Source organism: Nerophis ophidion, linkage group LG04 (assembly GCF_033978795.1).
Source record: "Nerophis ophidion isolate RoL-2023_Sa linkage group LG04, RoL_Noph_v1.0, whole genome shotgun sequence".
Taxonomy (NCBI): Eukaryota; Metazoa; Chordata; class Actinopteri; order Syngnathiformes; family Syngnathidae; genus Nerophis; species Nerophis ophidion.
Genome location: NC_084614.1, coordinates 11781265 through 11806093, shown reverse-complemented (window position 1 = coordinate 11806093; position 24829 = coordinate 11781265). Strand labels below are relative to the sequence as shown.

The following is a 24829-nucleotide window of genomic DNA, read 5'->3' as shown; positions in this document are numbered from 1 at the left end:
TGTTTTAATTTTTTTTATTATATATATATATATATATATATATATATATATATATATATATATATATATATTTTAAGTAAATATGACTAGCAAGTAATTGAGCAACTTTTTCTAGTCATATTGGACTTATCTTCTATTTAAAAGTATCCTCGGTTTGCGTTTGACATTTAAAAAAAAACATACAAAAAGAATCCACAGAAAAAATTCCACTGGATTTTTAAACATATTTGTTTTGATTTGCATGTTTTTTCTACCTTACTTACTACGTACGTAATGAGCAGTTGTGTACGTTGGACAATGTTGTCATCGAGCTCCTCCAATGACCACAAATAGATTGCAGTCCTGGGAAACAATTCCCACCAAGTGGTTTGCGGTGCTTTGGACTGGTGTGTCATACATAAAAAAAAAAGAAAAAAAAAGTGCGGGTACTGTGTAAACGCTAGCCCACTGGTAACAAATGCTCACCACATAATTGTAGTCATTACACGGCAGGCTGTAGATCTGCATAATATGATAGTAGACACTAGGAAAAAAATCTCTGGATTGTTGACAGCCGAGTGGCACAGTAGCTCTGACAGTCAACCAGATTGTTTATGCTGCAATTACCGAGCCTGAATTCAATCAGTCAAGCCAATACACTTTTTTATTGCAATTATGCAAAAGACCTTACAACTCGCTGTGTGGCGAGACAAGGTGTGCAGAAGCGTGTATGTATTACTTTATTTGCGAAATTAAGTCTTCAAGAAGTCTCTGTCACTCAGCCCTCGTGACAACCTATATTACAGTGGCAAACTTCATGAAAATACTTTTGAATATAATTGGTGTAATATGGCATATGCAACAATAAGCTAAAACATTTAATCAAGTGAAGTAGTCATCGCCGGGCTGCAATTAAACAGTTTAATACAACTGATTACAACCTGTGGTCGAGTAAGCAAATTAGTAATAGGGGTGTTATGACATGTCTATTTGCAAGGCATTTTGCACTTACTGTGATTGTGTTGTATCAATGTTATAATCACATTGACCACAATGTGGCAAAGAAGGAACAGGAATGTGGCAAGATTAAGCCCTGCTTCACTTGGTAATGCTCCACTACACATTCTAATGTTAACAGTGGGGCCCTGCAGTCTGACTGAGCTAATGTGGTGCCATCCTATCAGGCCATGCGCCCAACCAGAACATTCAGATAAATTGTCCACATCAAGCCTTTTGGAAAATTAGCAAGCACATATTAAACTGTGGCATTCTACTTGAGCTTTCTAAAAATAGTACTATTTGCATAGTGACCACTGAATGACTGTTAAGTCCAACTCTACTCTTCCAACTCAAGAGACTCTGTCTACTCAACTGATATCTATCATTGAGACATTATTTTTACATTCGCTATTAGAGACATTTCCTTATTTTCACTACAAACAACTATAAACCCTGCATCTGTGCCATTGAAATGTCCCAGCAGACAATTGTACGCTGACTTATACCAAAAAGTATCTGCGATCTAACACCTGAGTGAACGTCAAACTACGTTTATTGAACCAAAAGTGATTTGAGGCTGAATCGATGTGTTGCAGCTGTCTCATGAGCAGCAAATGATAGGCAGTGTAGTGAGTGCGAGTTGTCATTGGTCGCATTGGATGAGAAAACTGACCTGCAGATAATGAGCTTTACAGAGATTACACACCTTTTGTTCCTTTTCAAAGGAAAGTCATATTGTTATCCTAGGTTTTACGTTGGTGCCCACAGTGCTTACTAATAACCCTCTGCTATAAAGAACACAATAAACCTTATTTTAAATGCATTTGATGAAGTCCCATTTAGAATAAATTGAAAGTACTTTTTCTTATTCAACCGTTTCCATTCATCCTATTGAACATGTTTAATAATGTTGTCCTTATTAACAATGTAAATAATACACTTTGAGTCAAGCGGTAGGAAATCGATGGATGGAGAAAATAACACCATATTCGTCCCATATATGATTAAAACACATGGCTGCCATGGTATATTGGGTTTTGCACTGATGATTCTAGTTCAGTTTATTCAGGTCAGTTTATTTAAATAGCACATTTAAAAACAATCCCAGTTGGCCAAAGTGCTGTACAGACATAAACAATTTAAGAAAAAAAAGGGGGACACATAGTGTCACATTTATATGGTAACAGAGAAGGATGAATAAAACACAAAAGTAAAGTATACCTTAAAAGAACTGAAGAATATATCACCTAAAATACTAAAATGGAATAAAACAATATGAATGAAACAAGAAATAAAAAAAAACGATATATCCCGCCTAACTGGACTTGAACGCCAGTGAGTAAAAATATGTTTGTAGCCTAGATTTAAATGGTCTCAGGGACTGGGAGGATCAAATGCAATGGTTCTCAACCTTTGTTCAGTGATGTACCCCCTGTGAACATTTTTTTAATTCAAGTACCCTCTAATCAGAGCAAAGCATTTTTGGTTGGAAAAAAAGAGATAAAGAAGTAAAATACAGCACTATGTCATCAATTTCTGATTTATTAAATTGTATAGGAGTGCAAAATATTGCTCATTTGTAGTAGTCTTTCTTGAACTATTTGGAAAAAAATATATAAAAATAACTAAAAACGTGTTGAAAAATAAACAACTGATTCAATTATAAATAAAGATTTCTACACATAGAAGTAATCATCAACTTAAAGTGCCCTCTTTGGGGATTGTAATAGAGATCCGTCTGGATTCATGAACTTAATTTGAAACATTTCTTCACAAAAAAAGAAACATGGAACATGTCCACAAAAATCTAGCTGTCAACACTGAATATTGCATTGTTGCATTTCTTTTCACAGTTTATGAACTTACATTCATATTTTGTTGAAGTAGTATTCAATAAATATATTTCTAAAGGATTTTTGCTATTTTTAGAATATTTAAAAAAAAATCTCACATACCCCCTGGTATACCTTCAAATACCCCCAGGGGTATGCGTACCCCCATTTGAGAACCACTGGTCTAATGGATAGTGGAAGGTTGTTCCACAGTCTGGGCCCTGCCACTGAAAAGGCTCTATCTCCTCTGGTTTTTAACAAGATGATTCTCCTGATGATTCTTCTCAGGCCAATCAATTTCCTGCAGCTTGTCCAGGTCACCTTTTGTAGTTACAAAGGAATCATGAGGCAAATAAAAACAATATGCTATTCTCGACAAATGTGTATTAATTAATTAAAAGTAGGCTATCTGGTGTGATGAAAATCGGTCTTCGAATTCCTTTTGACTGATGATCGATTTTAGCTAGTAGGAGTGTAACAATTCTTAATCGATTAAAAAAATCGACATTAATAAATAAATAAATATATATATATATATATATATATATATATTTATTTTTATATATATATATAAATATATAAAATATATATTGTTGCAACCTGTCCAGCCACTTAGACAAATCTCATTGTTGCCGTAGATGCCCAAATCTGCTGTGCAGATTTAATTGATTTACTTTAGAAAAATAGAAGTCATTGATATTTCTCTTGTTGCCTTATTTGTATTTGACTTTATTAAATGTTTAGGAAGTATTTTGTTAAACAAAACCTGTTTTCTTTTAAGTAATATCGAAATTGATCAGAGCTGTTCCACTATTGTATGGACAAATGTAGTTAATCATAGAGCTGGCATCCAATGCTATTAAAAAAAGTAAAGATTTTGAATTGAGAATCATTTTAAATCGAAAATGGATTCTGAATGTAATCTTTACTCCAAGAATCAAAGTAAAACAAATCCTGTGGTGTCCAAAGATTCACAGCCCTAATAGCCAGCACTTCGGAGCGTGACGAGACAGTGCAATATGAAATAATATAACCATGCAGGTATGAAAATGTGCTATAACTACTTGTCCGATCACAGCTGAATTTATCATTTTTTTTAGGAGACTTTAAAAACTGTTTTACTGTAATTAGGGCTCATGACGCAAAACACCCTTTGATGGAAACACCTCCAAGTTGCAAATGTACTTTATCGCAATTTTAGAAATATCCCTTTTATTTTCCGAAAAACTGCAATGGAAACACATCTTATATTACTATGTGAGGCACATTTTTGGAAATTTCAAAACAGACCTACAGTAATCCATCCATCCATTTCCTACCGCTTATCCTACTCTTGGTCACAGGGACTTCTTAATCTTGGAGTCAAAATTAAATATGGGCATTTCCTACTGAAAAAAACAAAACAAAAACATACAAAATTAAAGTTGCACGCAGCAATTAACAGGCCCTCGCATCTGTGGGCACACATGACACAGTTTAGCCACGTCCTTCCCAATTAACCGACCAACCATTAGCAATTTCAAGAAGATCGGTACATGTGGAAGGGAGTTAAGACTGTTATCATGTTCCACCCCAAAGGTGTGATATTGGTGTCGATATCAACGTCCAGGAATGATCAGAGCCCGACACTTAAGCCTCATATCAGTTTAGAAGGAGATGTGCTCATCTAAAGTGCAGTAATGATAGCTTGATGGGTGATGACGACGGGCAGTTTCGCCACACGGCTTTGCCCAGCTACATATGGGTATGAACAGGTACTGACCCATTCAGCAGGTAACTATGTCGTCATCATTTGAACAAATGCTAATCAAGATCTGAATTTGTGGAGTCCAGTTATTAATGTTGAAATATTTGTGGAGAGCAATCACATCAAATTTTGGTGCCATGCTATGCCCACATCTTATGTCGTAGGCAACATTTATTTGCAGTTTATCGCCCATCGGTTTAATATCCGTCTCTGATAATCAAATGTGAAGTAATGACATTTTGATTGCTAATGACGGGGAGCTCCGCCCACTACAAATAGGTGCAAACAGTTTCTGACCCATCCGACACATCAGGGTGTCCTCCTCATTCTTTGTACCAAATATGACCATTATCTGAATTTGTGGAGCCAAGGTATTAACGTTTAAAGTATAGTGGGGAACCATCAGATCGAAGTTTGACACCATGCTACGTCCACATCCTATAGTGTAAGAAAAAATAATTAGCCATTTATAATTGCCCATCCGTCATTTTAACTACAACTCATTTGGTCAAAGTCCCAAGGAGGAGTTTGTTCAAGTATGACCCCTGTTTTTGGCCTTAAAAGGGCCGACGGAAACCAAGATGGATACTACTCAGGCCCTAATAATTTAGGTAGGAAGACTGTGCTAAAATTTCAACCCTCCAGTGATAGAAGAAATATTAGCGGTCCCGTAATTTTTAAGAATAATTTATTCCACGACCAAGCCCGTTGAAAATAATTGAAATCAATCAAATCTTTGCTTGGTTGTCCCATAACACTGTCATTTTAACATTTTACATTCTTTTTGGTAAATATGTACTTTATTCTGTAATTTTTGTATATCCGTATTTGTATTTTTATCTTATTTTATCCTTAAATTTTGCATTTAGCTTAAAAACATCTATTTTACAGTCAGCTCACACCGTGGTTCAGAGAGAAATGTCTTTTGGGATTTTCTTCTAGGTCCGGCACATTTTGGAAATTGACAATAAAGATGACTTTGACTTTTAAAAAGAAATACTAACTTTTGTATGATATATATTTTTTGAAAAACATTACAATACCATGCACTGCAAACAATCAGTAGTTGTATTAAATAATGTAATAATATTGTTCAGGATTTACCTTGGACTTTGACTTTTGTAGATGTCTCCTATGAGCTGCTTCTAAGTTGTGTGATTCCTGGAAATAGGAAATTGATGTATATATTGCACACCGACATATTTGAGTGACGGACCGTGGAATTCAGAGTTGACAGTAAGTAATATGTATGTCTGTGTACTAAATGCTGGCTTGGTCTTCCAGTGCAGGGGTGTCAAACATATGGCCCGCAAGCCGTATCAGGCCCGCAAACAGGTTTAATCCGGCCCGCAAAATTACATTGCTGAGTGTAAAAATTAACTGCAATTATTTTGTGACGGAAACTGCTGTTTTAAATGTGTTCAATGGATGTTGCAATAGCAATTCCAGTGTAACCCACACCATACTGTTAAAGGTGACATATCAGCTGACTTTAATTGCCCTCTGGATGGGCTGACGCTACTCCAATCAAGACAGGTGTAAGCAATCGGCTGCTCCTGTTGTGGCTGGCGGCAGACTAATGCTGTCACTAGTACTGTACCTTCAACTCAACAGATATAATAATGAAACTGTGCAAAGACTTAAGTCAACATGACCATCATCTTTGTAGTTAAAATTCCATGCCATGCTCACAGTTTGTTGACAGCACAATGCGCACCCTGAACTATATTGTAAAAAAAAGTGTTTCTTTTGTGTTTGTTTTTTATTATTATTATATATTTTATGCTTAATTCTACCATGTTCACATTGGTTAAGTTTGTAGTTATGTTACCTTTAATTTGGCTATCATGGTGTGACTTTGACGAAGAGTTTTGTTTATATCATAATGGTAATATTCGAATGATGATGAATGAATGTGTTGTGGCCCTTGCAGATGTCACCCATGTGGCGGTTTGAGAAAACACTCGGTTGCATTTCCAAACAATTCTTTAATGGTGAACTGCAAATACACGAGAATGCTAAATAATAGGTGCTTAAAGTTTAATTGCTTTGTAAAAACATTGAGACAAAGTTTAAGTTCATTGTGTTCTTCATGGTATTTTGGAAACTTCACCATTTAACGTGTTTTGCCACCTACTAAAGTGGTCTAGTGGTTAGAGTGTCGGCCCTGAGATCGGTAGGTTGTGAGTTCAAACCCCGGCCGAGTCATACCAAAGACTATAAAAACAGGACCCATTACCTCCCTGATTGGCACTCAGCATCAAGGGTTGGAATAGGGGGTTAAATCACCAAAAATGATTCTCGGGTGCTGCACTGCAGCTCCCCACTGCTCCCCTCACCTCCCAGTGGGTGAACAAGGGGATTGGTCAAACACAGAGGACAAATCTCACCACACCTAGTGTGTGTGTGACAATCATTGGTACTTTAACTTATTATTTGTAAAGTGTACATTTTCAGAATGCGCTTGTTCTATTGTTGGCCAAAGTAAGACAAAAAAAACCAATTTTGAAGTTGTCATTATTTTTGAATTGTTATTTTACCAGTCTTCAAATCGCTCCTGAGCTAAAATGAGTTTTACACCCCTGGTCTAGTATGTTGAGTCAGGACTAGACAGGACGAACTGAAACACAACAAACACATCATGTGCAGCTTTTCCATGTTTTCATTGATAAATGTATTTCCTGTGGACATTTCTGACCGGTTGCCAGGGAGTCTGGCTGCTGCTTGTGTGAAGCTGACTGACAGAGTTGAGGTCAGGTTGACTCACTGGGTCGGCTAACTGGTAGAACTTGTTATAATGCTTTGTTTATTTGTTTCGACCGTCCGCTAATTTTCCTCCGCACTAACTTTCTCAGTTTTGTTGGTTGAAAGATTCCAGGATTGTGTTGTTCTCTGGCTGTGGACACTTGCTACATGAATCGGCAGCGGAGAGGCTTGTAACTCAAATTATAATTGCAACTTAAACTATGACAAAAAGCAGAGGAGTGGTTCGTATCTTAAACTACTCGTAAGTTGTGGTACTTGTAGATGGAGGTACCACTGTATACAAAAAAAAAATAAATGAACTTACTTTTAGTCTTCCCATGACCTGGGGAGAGTCTGAGTGATGCAACTATGTGACTTGTAGAATATTCCGCATTTTTCTGAGGGGGGTAGTAACAGGACGAAGCGAAAACCTAGGGACACGAATAAAGTGTTTAACTCAATTGTTATTATTTTCAAGAAAGTAAGCCTGAAGTATAGTTTGGAAAATTAATTAATATAATAATGTATATGAAGTAACATTTCTTAAAGATTTGCATTATTATATTTATTAGAACATTTTCGGAAGTTGTGACAGTCAACAGATTGTAGTTGTCCAGTGTTGAAGGTAGTTTAAATTAATATTTTTATTTGTATGTATTACATATACAATCATATACACTTTGCTTTATAAAAAAATGTTTTAGCGTTCATTTTATTGTGCATTAGTATGAAAACCTGGGGACACAAATGAGAATATTCTGTGGAAAGTGAAATGAAGTGAATTTTATTTATATAGCGCTTTTTTCCAGTAACTCAAAGCGCTTTACATTGTGAAACCCAGTATCTAAGTTACATTTTTTAAACCAGTGTGGGTGGCACTGGGAGCAGGTGGGTAAAGTGTCTTGTCCAAGGACACAACGGCAGTGACTAGGATGGCAGAAGCGGGGATCGAACCTGGAACTAGGGCTGGGCGATATTGCCTTTTTTTAGTATTGCGATATTTTTAGGCCATATCGCGATGTACGATATATATTACGATATTTTGCCTTGGCTTTGAATGAACACTTGATGTATATAATCACAGCAGTATGATGATTCTATGTGTATCCTTTAAAACATTCTTCTTCATACTGCATTCATATATGCTATGTTTAAACTTTCATGCAGAGAAGGAAATCACAACTAAGTCAATTGACCAAAAGTGTATTTATTAAAGTTATTAAGCAATGGCACAAACATTCAAGTCATTTCCAAAACATAAAGTGCAAGATTGTCAGAGACATTTTAAGTGTCAAATAAAAACGAGCTGCATAATAAGAAATCAAATAGTATTCGTCCTTCACTATGTGGTATGTTACTAAGGTTGTGAAATTCTCTTCATTCTCTAGCGAGTGACTTTTCAAATGATGCTACATATTAGCAGTAATGCTACTTTTTTAGCAACGCTTTTTCCCCCCTCACTTGACAAATTACGGTTGTCTGTTCGACATATTCCCACTTGAAGCCAAACCACCGCCTAACGATGGAAACCCTGCTGTTTTTATTGGGAATTAAGTCTTCCTTCATTTGTTACCAGATCCACACCTTCTTTCTCTCGCAACAACCCGCTAGCATCACAGCTAACATTAGCCACGCCGCTACCTCTCTGCTCTGCGAGGGCGGACACGCATGTGACGTATGTAAGAATGTGCGCCTGCTTGTCTGTGAGACTGCGTCAGAACATATACTCGAATATTACGATATAGTCATTTTCTAAATCGCACAGAGACAAACCCGCAATATATCGTATATATCAATATATCACCCAGCCCTACCTGGAACCCTCAAGTTGCTGGCACGGCGACTCTACCGACTGAGCTATACCGCCCCAAAGACGGGAAAGACCCAAATATGTATACAAACAATATCAGTTTTCTATGTCAAACTGATTCTTACCTTGTGCAGATCTTCCTTTTTGGCATGTAACAATGAGTAGCAAGGTTAAACAACACAACCAGAATGATATAGACTTTCATGGTTGCTATCGAACATCGACAATATGTATGTTCCACTCCATTGCAAGATCCTAGTGTAGGTGTTTGCCTATGGGGAAGCTCTACAGTGTAGGTGTGGGCATCTCCGTTAACAGCTGGGAACGCTTGCATATCAGCGGCGGATCACAGAGAAAGAGTGTTTTTACATTATACAAGGCTTGTGCGAGCTCAGGATTTTCTCGCCTTTTGTTGTACAGCCCGGTTTGTGGAATACCAGATCAAAGCTTCACTCAGTGCGCCTCACATAACATCATTTACACATCTGTGAAATCTACAATCATGGAGAAGACTATGAAACCTCTCCTGCATTCATGAATGGAGAACTTTGACCAGAAACAAAGGTTAGGTGGAGGACGGAAATGGTCATGTGCTTTCTGAGCGGCATTTAAAACGGAGGATTTGAGCGTTTACCACTGCTCATTATTCTATTTCTACAGTGCATATTGGCGATTTGCTTTCTTCTTTTCACACGAGCGGCCTCTCAATTCATTAGCTGATCCAGGACATAGTATGATGAATGCATTATTCAATGCTAGATTGTCAATGGCCAGGGCCATAACTCATAAAATATGTATCAGTTGAAAAGGTGTTCATTTAAGCAGCTGCTTGATATACTCATGATGAAGACGAGGTCTCAGTCAGTTGCTACTGCTGACTGTCAGTCAAGGACAAAACGTTGTTGCAGTCTTTGCTCGCGATGATTGCTGTGTGGATTTTCTCAAGATAAAAACTGTCGCTTGTCGCCTAAACATCCAATTTTCCCTGGGGGTTTTTTGGTTTTGGGGCATTTTTTTTCCAATTAATGTACACTCTTCATTTTGAAAAGTCATAATTAAAAAATATGCTAATTACATACTAACGCCACGGCTATAGGAAGTCGGCTGAAAAATCATTTGGCCAGATTTGCTCAGGTGAGGCCAGGAAATTAATAATATCTGGTTGTTGCATACATTTTAACATAGCTGTCGATATAACTTGAACTATATGTTTTTGAGTGTTTTCTTCCTTGAATGTAAGTTTAGATCACAGGATGTTTGTGAAGGTTTTTGAAACACGTGTGTATACGGGCTATCCACCCCTCCATCCATTTAGTACTGCTTGTCCCCATCAGGGTTGTGGGGGGGCGCTGTATATTTGATTATTTCAAATTTGATACAGTGTCTTCCCTTTTCGGGCTTAGTCTACTAAGATCCTAATGCCACGTGCTAAACAGTGTGTGCAAACTATAAAAGCTTGCACGCAGTCCTCTGCCTTCACGTTTATTAAATCAGCTTTGCATGTGCTGTTGCGTGTGCACCTGTTTTGGTACACTCAAACCGTTTGTAGATCAGGCCCTGAGTCTCCAAAGAGAAAGAGAAAATAAGGTAAGTTTGCTCAGCTGGAGTGGCTCGACTCAAATATGAATGAGTGCGTTTTGTAGGAACTCTGAGGTTGATTTAATTGAGTTAAATTAAACCTAAGCCTGGTAGAAATGGAGACAGAGAGAAAATCTATGCTGCTGATCTATAAAAGCCTCAAGGCTTCGATTCGGATTAACTTGATTATTTTTGCTGTCTGGTCACAGTCACACTATGGTCTTATCCCTGGAGTCTATTTTCGGTATTTATTGTTCATGTGAAGAACCTTTGGCAACTCAGCCCATTTCAACCAGTTTTCAAAATTACAGTATATTTATTTTTTTTAGGTTAGCTGCTATCCTTTTGTCCTGTTGCTAAAATAGTAACCATCAAATTGGGGACAACCAGGTAAATACATGTCCTTATTTATGGAAGATTTAAAAGAGCAGGTGACAAAATATGCTCATTATGTTCTAATACTGATAGAAGCACACTTTGTGAGCTGCCTTCTCCTATTATGTGTTGTAGGTAAACGTGCAGCTAGCTAAATTTGCATCTTTCTACTAAGGCTGGGCGAAACGGACCAAAATCGATACTGCGGTATTTTTAGTCAGATTGGTGGTATATGGCATTTACCAGTATCTTGAAAAGACATGCAAAGTGCTTAAGGTTGCCTTAGTGTTTTATGACTGAATAACCAGTTTTGAAAGTACTCCCATTATTGTTGTCGTAAGTAGTAAGGTAACGTGTTGTTTATTCTTTTTATTTTTGTTGTAAGTAGTAACGTAACATGTTGTTTATTCTTTTTAAGTAATTAGTTATCTGTTGCTATGTAGAAGCAGTTTTTCATTTTATTTTTGTTCATTAATTAGGGGACGGCGTGGCGCAGTGGTAGAGTGGCCGTGCGCAACCCGAGGGTCCCTGGTTCAATCCCCTCCTAGTACAAACCTCGTCACGTCCATTTTGTCCTGAGCAAGACACTTCGCCCTTGCTCCTGATGGGTGCTGGTTAGCGCCTTGCATGGCAGCTCCCTCCATTAGTGTGTGAATGTGTTTGAATGGGTAAATGTGGAAGTAGTGTCAAAGCGCTTTGAGTACCTTGAAGGTAGAAAAGCGCTATACAAGTACAACCCATTTATCATTTATTTTTTTTTTATTAATGTGAGACAAAACTTAGTTAGAAATGAACATAAAAGCTGCCCATCAAATTATTAAAGATGCCGCCAATGATGAACATAATCCAACGTTTAGCCGTTTATCGTATGTGCTTCACTTAAAGAAAAAGCCTCCAGAAATCCTGCCATCGGCAGGTTGCCGGCGTACGTTTATGCCTGTCAATGCACACGAGGCTGTGCTGTCAATTCAGGTTTAAAAGCAAGTATGAGTAAAGGGGCTTATCTCAATGTGTTGGTCTTTGTGCTCCTGCACATTTTGCCATATGTACACAGAGGTAGGGGCATGATCTCGCCATGTCTTTCCTTGTCTGTATTTGTCTTGCTGTCTTTATTGTGCTCCCAGTGTGCTTGCTCTTTCGCTTGGTCTCTCTCTTTCTCCCCTCTCTCTATTTTATCATTGTTTCAGCCCTTTGCTCTCCTATTACCCCACTTTTCCATTATACTCGCATAACAGGCTTGTCATCTCCTAAGAAATCACCTCTTGTTCGTGACTATTTCACGATGAGACATTGAAATGTTTCAAATGCTATGATTAGCCAGCATTGTTCGAGGGTTTCCGGAACAAAGCTGCTTAGGGGCCAAAGATAAATCCATGCCATATATTTATCTGCTACTATGCAATCTTTCTTGCTATTGTGACAGTAGGAGTGACACAAGGAGGGGAAGGTATGATGGCCCTTTCCTGCTACGTTAAAATGAAGTTAAACCATAAGGCAATTGAAAGCGCTACTGTGAGCTGATCATTGCTGCTCTCAACCGCTTGATCAAATGAAATATTATGCAGCTAATGTTGATTTATGTATATGCCAGAGTTATTTTTGCTTTGGTGTTGAAACACATTCTGTGTCATATTAAATAATACAATAGACATGCTTGGTTCAGTCGGAGTGCCGTAGGGTTTTTATTGGCTTTGGTTGGAAGTTGTGTTTGGATAAACACAATGTTGTTTCAAATAGACATAAACAGAGCTTCTGGAGAAAGTTGTATTATGACATTGTGATGTAACCCCTTTGAGATATAGGTAATCAGGCAGAGACAATAACCAGTTTCAATTTATATTATTTGTTTACATGTTACACTTTGTAATAAATTACCAGACTTGCCGGTTATTTTTGACAAAAGTGTCTCCCGTATTTTCCGGACAAAAGAGCGCGCCAGGATATAAACTGCACCTTGTAAAATTCTGAAACAAAAACATATGTGTCCATTTATTAGCTGCACCGGGCTATAAACCGCAGACGTATATGTTGTGAAATTACTTGTTTACACAGAAATAGTTTTGCAAATGTTTATTTCCGTGCCTTACCATACTTTTTGGGCAATAGTGCGCATCGGATTATAAGGCCTACTGCCGATGAGCAGGTCTGTTCAGGTCTATTTTCATACAAAAGGCGTACCGGATTATAAGGAACATTAAAGGGGTCATATTATGATTTTTTTTTCTAAATTGAAAACACTCTTTGGTGAAAATGTTGCATAGATTGTTTTACAGACCGTCTTCAAGTTGTTTTCTGACCGTTGCTTCAGGATGTGCCATTTTATGGTTAGTCTCATTTACTGGACGTGGCTTCACTTCGACAGCGTCTTCTCCCCGTCATCTTTGTGGTAGTGGTGTAGCGTGCAAGGACGGGAGTCAAAAGATGGAGCTAACTGACTGACATTCAGACTTTACTTAAATCAATAACAAAGCAGCTTCTGCTCATTCGTGGCTCACTAGTGCAACAACAACGCTAGAAATGTGTCCAATGAAAAAACGTCAAACCAGAACTCTCTAATGACTAAAGTTCTGTACTTTTTAGTGCTTTCATAGCGATATACAAGTTAAAACTTTAAGCTACTTGATAATAGAAATGTCAACAGCGGAGGATGAATGCCCCATATTAAGAAGATGGAGGAAAAAGAAGAAGCTTATCGATTATGGCATCAGCATGGACTACACTGATGGAAGCGCGCACATCTTAGGACTCATGCAAATCCACAATACACATCAGCATGTACCACAAGGTAAGAAAAGTTGGGTTTGCATAATTTTGCAAAACAAAACGCCAGGTAATATGTCTGATAATTGTCATTTTGCTGACCTTGTACACAGACCATCGGACTACAGTAGCCGTAATGCTCCGACAAGCCATCAAGCGGTGTGGCTTCTTAGCTTACCAAAGTCGAACTAAAACATTTAGACAGATTTTTGATCGCCATGTGTAATGTTATATATTGTCAATGAAATATTTAAAGTATTGGTGTTGTTTATTGGTGTAATCTTGAAGTCTACACATATTTCCTATGTGTCACACTTATCATTACACCCCGTACTAAATAAAATAGTTTTGAGGTTGGTAAGCACAACCATAATTATTATATGCAGTAGACGCACCAGGTTATAAGGCACACTCTGTATTTTTTTAAAAATGAAAGTATTTTAAGTGGGCCTTATATGCCCTGAAAATACGGTAATTATTTCCAAATGGTGTCCATAACACGGCAATAAAACAGCTGACAAATATGTGTAATTGGAACAATAGTAAAATATTGCCTTTGTAAGTTAATAATTCTAATGCATACATTCATAAACATGTTAGTATATTAGCTAACACTATAGGCGCTAGCTTCATTACATTACGATAACTCGTACAATTATGCATGAAAACACTAATACGGATATCACACATGGGACGTTGTGGTAAGTAAGAATTATTTTTGATATATTGTAAAACTTACAAAGGTTGCTTGGAGTGATGAATGAAGAGTCCATATGATTGCAAATGCTATGAACAATGAGAAGATGGAACAGCACTTGTACTTCCAGTTTAAAGGACTAGAAAAAGGCATTTATCCACAGCACCTGCAGTGCCATAGCACAAACAAAAAGTCACCATTTCAGGGTTTTTGCATGTGTTTTATGAAAACTTTGCACTGTGGCCATCGGCAAAGAAAAATCCAAAAAGTAGTGAAGACATGGCGTAGCAAGTTTATTTATTGAGCACAACTCGTACACAAGGCAATTCAAAGCGCTTTAAAGAAAATTAAAAGGAGGAAAAAGTAAAAATATATTCATATTTCAATTTAAAATGAGAAAATACTAACATAAAAACATCCATCCATCCATTTTCTATCGCTTGTCCCTTTCGGGTTAGCGGGGGGTGCTGGAACCTATCTCAGCTGCATTCAGGCGAAAGGCAGTTTACACCCTGGACAAGTCACCACTTCATCGCAGGACCAACACAGATAGACAACATTCACACATAAAAACAATTGTAATTTTATAGAATTAAAATCAATCAAATACTTTAGATATATTATTTCAGTTGTCATATGCACAATTAATTTAAAATGTTTTCAAGATGGATTTGAACATTGCTTTTGTTGAGGCCCGTCTCACACCTTCAGTTTCACCATGTTTGTTCCTGACTCTCTCGGTTCTCGGAGCTTGTGATGATTCATAGATGTCATAGATGTACTTTGGCACAAGACCATGAAAAGACTTGCATGCAAGAATAGCTGTTTTAAGTGATGTTCTCTGAGCAACAGGAAGCCAGTGCAGTGACCTAAGTAATGTCCGATTCCCTGGTTCAATTCAGAACCCAAGCATCAGCATTTTGGTTGTACTGCTGCTGCTTTACAGCTCATCAAGAGAGCGCAGTGAGAAGGTTATTACAGTAGTTTAAACTGCTAAGTCTTATTTAGCCATTATTCATGTTGGCAATGTGTTTCAGGTGGTAAAAAGGTACTGATGTTATTGACATAATGTAACAAGTTAAACGTTTAAGTCTGAGTCCATTATTATGCCTATATTTTTAACCTGATTATCAGGTTTCAGGGTTTAGCCGCACTGTTTAATAATCCAATCCAATCCAATCCACTTTATTTATATAGCACATTTAAACAACAATAACGTTTCCAAAGTGCTGCACAGCCATGTTAAAAACAATATTATGCTCCACCAATGACTGAACAAAACAAAAAATGAATAAAAATAAAACCAATAAAAACAATATAAAAACAAATATGATTAAAAACTATTTTAAAGGGTAAAATCTATTAAAACAGTAAAATAAAAATACAAGTGTATAAAAAACACAGAGGACAACAGAGGACAGAGGACCACACAACTCACGTAGTGTTAAAAGCCAAAGAATAAAAGTGGGTCTTAAGACGAGACTTAAAACACTCCACTCTGGAAGCAGTTTGAACATGGAGCGGCAGAGTGTTCCAGAGCTTAGGGCCGACCACAGAGAAGGCCCTGTCTCCCCTGGTCTTAAGTCTGGTCTTGGGCACCACGAGCTGGAGCTGGCTTTCGGACCTCAGAGCGCGCGCAGGGATGTAAATTTGGATGAGGTCCGAGATATATTGAGGTGCCAGTCCATGTAAAGATTTAAAAACAAACAGCAATAAACTGCAGAGTTCAAAGCATAGGGAACAAAAATAGCGGTTTATAGCCCGGAATTTATGGTACTGTCAAATAATGAGCTGTACTTTAGCAATTTCTTACCGGCAACATTTCCACAACTGCAGTTGTTCCAAGAAGCATTTTTAACTTGATGTACAAGCCTAACCCCTGTTGTTATCTTAACTGACTGCCTTACTGTTTCCACTCACGTCTACAATTCCACAGCCTTATCCCACAGACAGGACATGTCAGTATTTTGTAATTGTAGGTTGTTTTGTTTCACACACCATTTACCTGTGCAGGACATAAAGTATTTAAATGTAGCTTGACATGTCCAGTAGAAAAATGCATTCCTTGATAAAATGGTAAGATGATCTGCATCCATTCATTTCAATTAAACATAAATAAATAAACTCTGTTTAATCTATACTGTTGCACTCTGTCCAGCTGTTGGCCCACCTGCCACTGGGGTGGAAAGACCACCTAATGTTGTCTGGCTCTGCACATTTGGTTCAGAAATAGCAAACATCCTTATCCATCCAACACTATATCCATTTGTAAATATTAGATGGGTCTCTCAGACTCAGCATTTTTGGTACTTTTTGTGTGCATTGGTTGTGTCATCCTTTTTTTTTATTGAATTCAAGTGACTTATGCTTGATGGAGTCATATGTGAAATAGTTTGGAAGCCGTTTTTTCTTCTTTGATAAAACTCCATGCCACATATTATGGATTAGAGTTTTTTTGCCAGCCAAAGCCGAATTTATGTTAATCTCATGGATAAAAATTCTTAGTCACTTGCAGAACAAGTGGCTTTGCATTCATGTTACATGGTCAAGCTTATGCAACTATTCCTTAAGATTTTAATAAATATGTTATTGAACTAAGAAATTTAATTATCTCACTAGATGTGCGCTTGCAGCTTATTTTCTCCTCGACGATACTTTTACTGATATAATCATAATTTTTTGTCAAATTTTCAAGTTTTGATTAAATAATATTTGGGAGAAAAAAAAAACGCATCATTACTGGTTCTGCTGCATGAATGCCTAACCGAGCTGGTTGTAAAATCCAAATGTGTCGGAAGAATGCGATGATAAAGTGTTGAAGTAGTCATTGAAGTTTAAGCAACAGAATAAGCAATAATTATGCTGTGATGGAAATTCAACAGCTGCAGCTGGGTAGGAGAATGCCAAGTCGTAATGTCTCAAAATCAGCTAATGCGGCCAACTCAAACTGTGCTTGAAAAGATGCAGAATAACATTGCCAACAAACTGTTTATTGCATCTTAGATGTGTTGAAAATAAAAGAATTGCAATTAGAATTGATCCACAGAACATTAATCACAGTCAAGATTGATAAGATCTAAATGGAATCCAGTTACCACAGACGTTAAGGATAAGTCCATCATGTTAAATGAATACACAACGTTTGCTGATTATACTATTTTTACAGAATTTGCCTGTTTTCAAGTGTCTTTAGTTTTGCATGCATGTACACACACTTGTGCATTTATTTGTGTGTTCTCCTGTTTTACGTGTCTGCATGCTCCCGGAGGGGAAACAGCCTGTGTGGGGTGTTATCTGCTTCTGCAGAGGGTGACAGCTAATCACCAGCCCTGACAAACACTAGGGGAGAGGGGATGGAGGGGAGATGACAAACGAGAGCAAGAGGGTAGGATGGCACTGGGCAGGGGATTGACATTCAAATTCCACGGACTAACTGCAGAGTGCTTCGTATCCTGTCATCGTAGAAGTTTGGACAAGCGGTGGACAACCACGGTGCCTCCAACCTGGCCCACTGACAACTAATAAAGCCTGTTAGTGCAGGCCCACACCACCATAGAAAGCCACTAAGAAAACAGTGATGAGTTGAATAAATCGTTGTGTTTGCCAAGTCTGTCAGCACAAGCTTTGATCTCCTACCTGCTGCTCGTAAATCCACAGTCTCACTGAGACTACGCGTAAAAGGGTAGGGTAGCTGCCTGTTGTCACTACCAGAGCCACAGGTGTTACTTTTTCAGGTGAACTTCAGCTTTGATTATGCCAGGAACCCGACTTAGAGCACACTCTCAAGACATGTGTATATCGTTTGCCTTGCAGATGGGCTGTGTAAGTGTGAACCGTGTGCTGACAGATATCAGAGTGCTGGGGAAGGAGAGTGATGCTGTCACGAGATGGCAGTTGGAAGACAGGAGATGAAGGAAGACACTTTTAGGTGTGTTCCTTAGGGCGGGTGTCGTTATAGAGAACAGGAAATCAAGTATTCCCATAAAACCATGTATAAATCTAATGTGATCAGTGGTATGAGCTCTGTACGATCATTAAACATTTTAGTAATGGACATTAATGGCTGCTCAGTTTGATTAACAAAAGCCATACTCAAATATCAATCTTCTCCCGGTGGTTCATTGGCTTCTGGCCTCCATATGGTTTCTGGGCTCCATCCCAGAACTGGCGTGGGTGGCATTATTTGGACCAACTGCCGTCCGTCTAGGTAGCCGTGATGGGTGTCATGCTGGGGGCCTCCACACAGAGAGAATCTGCTCACAGTGTCACACCTCTCGCCACTTTGCTCTCTTTCTGACCCTGTCACCAATGCACATAATGACAGATACAGCGAGAGAGAGAGAAATCGCACCAGGAACTGAAAGCGCAAGCGGCAGATCCTTTCAGACACAGACACAGCTGAATCCGCTCTAAATAAAATCAAAGATAACTGTCAGATGCGTTTACCGAGCACGCTGCTTGAGTGCATGCAAATAGCGCTATCAGTGAACAAGTCAGAGGTCCAAAGCAATTCAAGAATTGAACTTGTCATCCATTTTTTTAAGCTTAAGTGCTAGCCTTGTGTTTAAAAATCCCACTGTTATAAATCTATACAGGACTGATCAGATTGCCCAATCCCTCTTGTGAAGCTCTTATGGGGTTGGAAATAGACAATTTAATATCTTATCCACAGATGGTTTGTGGCACTTTGGTATGGGTGACCGAATATCATTGAGGTTTGGGTTTGCACATTTACATCTGTGTACTTGTTTTGATTTGGGCGCTAATGACTGTTGGCATTTGGCCGCTATCAGTGGATTGTTAATTAGTATTGAGAGGTTTGGGGGAGATGCACAGATTCCCTTCTCTCTGGAAACCAGATGTGACTTTGATCTGTTCACCCCATTCACTAGCCTCTTCAAAATGGTTTTAAAAAGTGAGACTTGCATCAATCCACCTTGTTTGTTGGTGTATAACTTATAAGAAAAATAACATACTTTTCCACATATAAAAATTCTGCATTGCTGCAACCAAGTTTGTTTAATGGCGTAAGTGTGGTACAGTGTTCCATCTCAGTGCACAGCTGCGGTATAGAGGCAACCCAAGCTTCCCAAGATAAATTATAACATTATAAACACAAATGCTGAAATTAAAGTTTTGTGGAATAGAAACTAGTTGAGGCTGAATCAAAACCGCTTCTGTTGGTTGCAGCAAGTAGTGCGTGGTGCTAAATTGGGGACAAAAATGCAAAAAAATAATCTTCAAAATGATAAAAGTCTAGTTTTGATGTTGTATTTTGAAAACAAGCATCAGTCTATTCAAAATAAAAATTAGTGTACACTAGTTTTTTAAGTTTAATATGATGATTTACTGTGCTAATTGCGTAAACAAATTATTAAAATGTTTCACTTTCATATATTTTAAAATATGAACTTCTATTTTTTCCTTTTCAAAATCCTATTTTTACAGTTTCATTTTGTCTTTCAGTTTCAGATCTTTCCTTTTCAGATTCTGACTTTTGGCCAAAATTTACCATAGAACAGTGGTTCTCAAACTGTTTTCACCAAGTACCAAGCACCTACCCCGGTGGCAGATTGAGTTTGTGACGAACCCCAATATCTCCCGCCCAAAGGCACAACCTAGTAACTCACTTCTAGCTGATTTTGAGAAAACAAAGGAAAACCAATCTATCTTGATGCTGTCTTACAAAGATTTACAAAGTCATCAAACGTATAGATGTTTTCTTCAGCTTTCATTTTCTTGCCGATTGAGCCATGGATTGAATATGCTCTCATGAACGTGTGCCCTTTCTCCAGATATTTTATCACAATCTCGGGTGGGCCCCATTCTGCGTTTGCACATTGGGCAAGAGCCGTGTACAGCGTCCAGTTTTTATTTTGACCTTCACAGTTATCTGCCCAAAAAAGTATGCAAGGGGAAGAATCAAGAACAATACATTTAATGAAGGTGCTTGCAACGTCCTGGGCCAATCTTCCAAATATCCCCTCGTGCCATAATATCACATACTCGGGTTGATCGTCGGCCCCCATTTGTGCAAATGTCTCATTAAAGACAATAAGGCGACTGACAGAGAAGCTCCGATTGGTCCCTTGAGATACTAGGTTTTTCTGTTGTATCGACGCGGTTATGTGGTAGTTGCTAGGTCCTGCCATGCACGTAACAGCTTACTTACGGAACAAATTACAATATCGCATACACTAATGTAAAGCATGTCACCTAGGAACTCCAAAATTATTATCAGCTCAGTTTTGACCAAAATTGAGTTACTGGGTTTTGCCTTTGGACGGGAGAGATGCAGAGAAGGAGGCAGGCATTGTGTAAGAAAACATGATTTAATTAAAAAACTAAAACAAGAACAAACCAAAAGGGTACCAACAAAAGGCGAACACAAGGCTGATAACAAACTTGGCTAAGAACAAAACACTTACCGTGTCATGATGGAACTATGGCATGAGCAGAGTGAACGGAAGTAGACAAAGCTACAAGCGACAAGACAGGTAGTGGTGACATCGACACGACAATAATCCAGCATCTGACTGGAGGACAAAACAGGCTCAAATAGTGCCTGGCTGTTTGACACCAGGTGAGGCCAGGTGCCAATCAGCCACAGCTGAGGGGACACAGTACTCAGGGAGACAAACAGGAAACAGAAACAAAATAAGAGTGCTGACAGGAAGTAAAGACAGGAAATACTACACACACACAGAGGAAAAACTAAAACATAACCAAACTGTCAGGGGCAAGCCTGACACCCAGAAAACACTTGGGTCTTTAAATACCACCGTAATTACCAACATTCAAATACTGTGGTGCAGTAGGCATAAATATTCATTATAAAACAAGGCAGAGGTTTAATTTACTAAGTATAATCTTCGGCATACGACAAGTGGTACATGTCGCTGGCATAGAATCATGACAGATACCTTAACAAAATGCATAGGGACAGCTCCCTATTACGTTACTTTCATGGAATGTAATGTGATGCTATTTTATTATTTGGCACAACATAAAATTGAAAATACTGAACAAATATGGAATAACTTATTTGTTTGAACTGTAGCTGAAATGTAACTTAAAGTACTATTTTTCATTTTTTGATTCGTCCTGTTTTGTTGTCCCAATCTCCTATGGCCTCATATTAGTCCACGGTCAACATCTCTTCTCTCATTCTTAGTTCTATTTTTTTCATTGTCTCCTCACTTGTATGCTGGCATATAGTGTACAGTATGTGATAACCAGGAAACACAGTATGGAGAGCAAACTCTCACAATTGTGTTTATGTTTATTGTATCGTTGTTAATCAGGGGATTCACTCAGAATGAGTATGAAACGAGCCCAAAGTCTCAAACCCCAAAGAATTTGGCAACATTGGTTTTCCTGAGTCTCATTGTACACAACTCTGGTGCGTTCAATAATTGCTAAATAAAGTGGAAAAGGGAACGCTTTAACGACTTAAACATGAAAAACGGTGAGCATTCAGTGTAGTTGTTTTCCAATAGGATAATTGTAGCCGTGGTTGGGACCGCTTCTTTAAACTACATAAAGTGTTGAGTTGACTTGATTTATTTCCGACTCTCCCTGAAGGCAATGAGATAGGAGGTGTCCCCTAACGTTTTCGCTCAGCTGTCTGTCATGATTTTACGCCCAACGCAAAATTTGAGCCAAAAGTCTGAATCTAAAAAAAAACAAAAAAACAACTTCAATCTAAAAAATGTACATGTACATTTTTTCTAAAACTAAAAATAACAATAAAACTTTGTAAAATAAAAAATTAATCCGTAAAAAACAAAAGCTCGAATATCAAAATATATCACAGTGAAAATAAATGAAATAATTACCTGGCTAAATCATAATTATATTTAACCTGGGGAAAATATGTGGACTTACACACATTTTAAATACACTCATGTAACTTTCAAGTAGATTTTTCAGTTTCAAAATTTTGGCTTTCAAGTACAAAACGTTTGGCCCTAATTTAACTCCATAGTAGTGCACACATTTGTTTAAAGACACAATAAATAAACAATCTATTCCACATAATGGGAAGCATTCATAATGATCAACTAATCAATTCCATCCATCCATTTTCTGCCGCTTACTCTCTTTTGGGGTCGCGGGGGGTGCTGGTGCCTATCTCAGCTACAATCGGGCGGAAGGCGGAGTACACCCTGGACAAGTCACCGCCTCATCGCAGGGCCAACACAGATAGACAAACAACATTCACACTCACATTCACACACTAGGGCCAATTTAGTGTTGCCAATCAACCTATCCCCAGGTGCATGTCTTTGGAAGTGGGAGGAAGCCGGAGTACCCGGAGGGAACCCACGCATTCACGGGGAGGACATGCAAACTCCACACTGAAAGATCCCGAGCCCGGGATTGAACCTAGGACTATTTAGGACCTTCGTATTTTGAAGCAGACGCACTAACCCCTCTCCCACCGTGCTGCCCACTAATCAATTAATTACTGAAAAATACCAATAGCAATTGATCTTGAAAAAAAAATAAAAAAACATTTATCACTTGCAACTGATTTGAGGCGGTAAAAACATTGACAAGAATCGGATATACCGTATTTCCTTGAATTGCCGCCGGGGCGCTAATTCATTTAAAACATCCTCTCACTCCTGCGCTTACCAAAGGCATGCGGTAAAAGTAAGCATGCACTAATTATTTTAAAACCTCTTCTCACTCTGGCACTTACCAAAGGTATGCAGTAAAAAATTGAGTGTGATGTAAGCTTGGACCTTAAATCCTACTGAATAGCTCTTAATCTTCTTCCCTTTATGCGATTTCAAATTACCGGTATTGAAATCAGCCTCCTCCATTTTGAAAATGATGACAGGGGAAGTGGCACTCGTGACGTCACGAGTTTGACCAGGCAGTAATACTAAGTATGCGCTAATTATTTTGCGGAGCTAGTTTGATCCGACAGTAATTCTATACTATATGCCCTGCGGCAATTCAAGGAAACATGGTATATATAGATATTTATATATTTATTTTTATTTTTTTTCATTTTTAGCAGAAGGTAAACTGTTTTTCTTTGTAGAAGTGCAATGTAGGTCAGTTCACAGGATCCTTTTGGGTGTACACGGTAATTCATTTTCTTTTTAGCCTTTCACGATAGAAAGAAAGAAATACAATCAAAAAGAGTTACAAACATTGAAAGCCAACCTTTAACAAATCTCTACAAACTCTGAGACACCAGGTTAAAATATACCTCCTGCACTCTCTAATGTCAGATCCTTTGTCTATTCAGTTAATTGTAGAATAGCGGTCCTGATGGAATTGCTCTGTGACCTTTTAGTATTTTTATTTCTTCAGCCCATATATTTGCTAAGTGATGGTATTCTGGCTGATTAGCGCACCACCGTCCTCCAGACACACACATGGATACACACACTATTACCAAACACAATGTATTCACTCCCAGAACCCTGCTTCCATTGTTCTGCTTTATAAGACTGGCAAAGGAGCATCAGTCAAGTATATTAGCTGGATCCTATTACTGTCACCAGATTGCCTCTCAGAGCCATCTTAAAGAGCCCCCAGACAAAACTTCCTGTCATGTTAATCCAAGCTTTAATAAATAGAGGGATGTGTTACCATATTCAAATAGGGGCTCCCATAGTTGTGCTGACAAAAAGACACTGGCTATCACAAAATAACAGATTAAAGTGTTTTGCAGGAAGAGATCACAAAAAAAGTTTTTATAATTGCTCATTGTATCAAAATCTGTAAAGAATTATCAAATTACTGGAATGCTTTTGACAAAAAGCTTGAAACACTAAGTATTAGTGAGGGTGGCTATTGTGTGTACAAAACATGGTATTTGGCTTACCTGGCAGATAATTTGATCCGTGGTGCTTACCTATTGAAATGTAAGTACATTATACACACCTTGAGTGTTTGAGTATATGATGTACACTAAAGAACAGAGCTGCCATTAGGTGCTTGCATGAATACCACAAGGTTATTATTAACTATTACGTCTTGATGGTGGTTCAAAGGCAGCAGTTACAAGCCAGCCAGCTGCAAAAACCGCACATGAGGCAAAGCAGCGCATTTCTGTCCTCGAGAATTGTCAGTACCAACAGAGCGAACGATTCAAGGCCACCGTTAGAGTCACAGGTTCCCAAAAAAAGAGCAAAACACTTGACAGAGGATTGCATGCTCTCTTGCCCACTGGCTTAATTTTCCAGGTAATTGTTGTTTTCCCCTGAAGGAGAGTAAGAAAAACATAGTGGATATTTTCCACAACCATCTATCAGTGTGGTTCTTGCATTTTAGTAATTCCAATT

General features: G+C 38.2%; 1 protein-coding gene across 7 annotated transcripts in view; it reads left to right on the top strand.

Annotated features, from left to right (window-relative positions):
• The window catches only part of msi2b (musashi RNA-binding protein 2b), a 637421-nt gene that overhangs the window by 296280 nt on the left and 316312 nt on the right, over positions 1-24829 (top strand). The gene's annotated exons all lie outside the window — the stretch shown is intronic.